Genomic DNA, 3502 nt, shown 5'->3' with positions numbered 1-3502 from the left:
AGTATAAAGTTCTCCATTCAGTACTATAGGCTTGCACTGGAAGATTTACTTTTTTTCCCTGCCGACAGACTATATAAATTTGGCCCAAAGGACATACCTAAGATGGATATAGAAAAAAGCACACATTCTGGTCCTTGTTCGGATCAACATCTCTCTTAAAGCTGGCCTATTGTCTTACCTTTTCAATGACGTGATTTACATGGAAAACAGGAAAAGGTTGGCCAACCTAGAGATAGGTACAGATTCATCTTCCTTTTAATCTTGACAATAGTTTTAAGATAATACCATGACTGTTTCAATCCTGCCTTACTGGAACACTGGCCAGGTCTCCACAATCTTTATTGAATCAGAAAACTGACAGCCCGGCCAGGCATGGCTCAGCAGTTGAGCATCCATCTAGGATCCGGGAGATTGCGGTTCCATTTCCAATCAGGGCACATGCCCAGGGGTGCAGGCTCATCCCCAGTAGGGGGTGTGCAGGGTGCAGCTGATCAATGACTCATCATTGACATTTCTCTCTCTCTCTCTCCCCTCCCTTCCTCTCTCTGAAATCAATAAAGACATATTTTTTTTTAAAAAATTAAACAAATATTCAGATAACTTTAGAGCTGTACCTTGCTTTAATAAGCCTAAGGAAATAAGCAGACACTGCAGTCAGCATTGCCCAATTTCTTAGGGAATGGCGGGCAAATATGAAGTGGGGCGAGGGTATTTGGCTCAAATGATCAAACTACCAAAGTTCCTGAGCTTCACCTTGCATTGGATAGACCCAAGAATGATTCCAATGCTATGGGAAGTAGGGCCCTGGAATTATCACGAGGGGTTATTAAGCCCATAAGCACACCATGCATTGTCTGCAGACTGAATAAAGAATATTTTGCCCATATGTATACTACTATTCTTACAATGTTTGTAGATTCTGCTGTAATGAGAAAATACAAATCTGAATTTTTTTTTTTTTGCCGTTATGCAGTGTTTAAACACTTGAAATATACGAGTACTGTTATGTGGACGTCAGCCAACATTTTTTGGCTTTCAAGAGAAATTCTCAGATTTGTAAAAGCTGGGAACTACTGGTGAAGACCTCACTCTTGGGAGTTGCTTTTGGCATAACTGAGAAGAAAGATTGAGGCTAGAGGTTACTGGATCACTAAGAGGGCCAAAAACAAGGGAGTCAGAAAAACCAAAAGCCAAGATACAAATTTAGCCCACCAAAATCTAGACACTTTTCTTTTCCTTAGTTTTATTTCGGGCATGCTAGAACAAGCAGCACGCCACACCCTCTCGACGGATCTGTCATTAAGTCGGAAGGCAGGAATTTTGCGAAGGGTCATAAGCTTGCTGAGCTGAGATCAACATTTTTAAAAGAATTTGAGTTAAGGACCCATCCTGTCTGAAACATGTGAATAGAAGGTCTTAATAACATTATAAAAACTCTACAGCCTGAATTTCTCTTTGTTTATACATGTTAAGAGGAGGAAGTAAAAATCTTCCTTATTTCAACTTGCAAAGAACTATTAATATTTTGCTTTAGGTTGTCATCCTAGTAAATAATTATTTCAGTAAGTATCTAACTGAAAATCACCTCTTGCAATTTTTTTTTAAGCCACCACGGCTATCTAAAGACTCTCCTTACCTGATTTTACTATAGCAACAAAACACAGAACAAGGATATTTTATCTTTACAACCAGGGACAAAGGACTTCTGGTTTCTCCTTACCAAATACTTTAAAAGTAGCAAAATGGTGCCATGATTAGGCTGGGCAGGGGCGCTAAATACCGCCAGGGCTGTCATTCAGGAACCTACTGCCAAACCAAATATTTAAGTCGCTGAAAAGACGGCTCACGGCTACTTCTAAGCTACGACTATGGCGCCCCGTCCAAGGCAGAGCTTTTAGCATTGAAATTTAACATCTTTTCAATAGTTTTTGTTCAAGCTTTTCCAGGAAAAAAGAAAAAAAAAGTTCCCTAAATATAGTGTCCTTAATAAGAACCCACTAATACCAAAAGGCAAAAAGGAGGGCTTTTTTTGGTCATTTTAAACTATCAATAACTTTAATTCTCCAGATCTCTCTTTTTGTGAAGGAGAATGTTGAAGAATGTTTCAGTGCACTTTCCACTTGAGGCCAAAATGAGCCATTTGCCATGAAGAGAGAAAGTCCCGCACTTTCAATCCCGCAGACCAGTGGCTGCGGAAGGCGAAGGTCAGGGTGGAGACTCGGGCCCTTCGCTGCCGCAAACCGCCCTCCGTGGCCCGCGTCCCCTCCCCTCCCCCCCACGGCGCTCCACCTGCAGAGACCGACTCTGACATTAAGATGGTTTTAAGTTTTCTTTTTGGCCCTGGACTACTCTCTCCACCAGAGCACTGACAATGGGGAAGCGAAGGCTTTGCATGGGACCCAGCTTTCTGCTTTTTTAATCCAGCAATAAAGTGTAAGAGCCTTTGGGACGCCTGGGTCCAGAGGAGGGGGCTGCGTGCGCCGCCATCGCCCCTTCCCCGCATTGCCGCCGTCTCACGCGCGAAGCCTTCCGCGTCCGCGGGCCCGCATTCTCCGCTCTCCACGCGCAATGTCATGACCCCAGAGGCTTCCTGTGGCCTTTGAGCCATTTACAAATCGCATTCCCGGTGCTTACATTTTTTTCCTAAGGAGCCAGTTTCGGCTGCATCCCCTCCCCCCAGGCTCCCGAAGGGCCGGAGCCCGCCCTTTTAGGGGGCGTACAATTCCCACGGGCGCAGACGCCCAGGGGAAGCGGCGGGCAGCCCCGAGCCGCCGGCCCCCCTTAATTTCCCCGCACCGAGGACAGAGACTCCGGACGTCCAAAGGCCGGAGGGCCGACGGGGACCCGGACGGTGACCTTGGGTTCGCGGCACCGCCGCACCCCCGCCCGCACGAGGGACGCCCCGCCACAGCAGCCACGCTGGAGGCCGGACTCTCGCCCTCCCGCCCACGCAGCCTGCCCGTTGGCTCGCTGTCCTGCCGGCCGGACACCCACCGCCGGCGCCGCGGAAGCCGCCGCCTCCACACCCCGCGCCCGAGCGGGTCCCGCGGCGACGGGAGGGAGCGAGGAGGGCGGAGCCCAGGCCGCACCCCTTCGCCTTTCCCCGCCTTCTTTGTTTCCCTCGGAGTTTCTATTGGCTGCTTGCCCTTGAGACCGGGCGACCCGCGGGCCTGCGGTGAGCAGCGGTTGGACGCCGTCGCCGCCGCTCGGCCAGCTGCCCGCTCGCGATTGGCCAAGGCGCCGCCGGGGGTTTGAATCGCCGGTCGCCCGGGGCTCTGCCCAAGTGCCACGTTGGGCCGGGCTGCGGCTGAGGGGCCGGGTCCGCTCCGGCTGCGGCGCTCGCGCGGGGCTGCGGCGGTTGGGGCGGTTGGGCCGCGCGAGGCGAACGCGGCGGCTCTGGACGGGCGGCGCGGCGGCGCGTCCCGCCCGAGGGCGGCTCTGGCTGAGGGCGGAGGGGCCGGCGGAGCGCCCGGGGCAGCGGCTGAGGCGGGACGGCGGGGGC

The sequence above is a fragment of the Miniopterus natalensis genome, chromosome 3 (assembly GCF_054644295.1).
Source record: "Miniopterus natalensis isolate mMinNat1 chromosome 3, mMinNat1.hap1, whole genome shotgun sequence".
Taxonomy (NCBI): Eukaryota; Metazoa; Chordata; class Mammalia; order Chiroptera; family Miniopteridae; genus Miniopterus; species Miniopterus natalensis.
The sequence above is the reverse complement of the archived record's forward strand: the minus strand, read 5'-3'. Positions refer to the sequence as shown.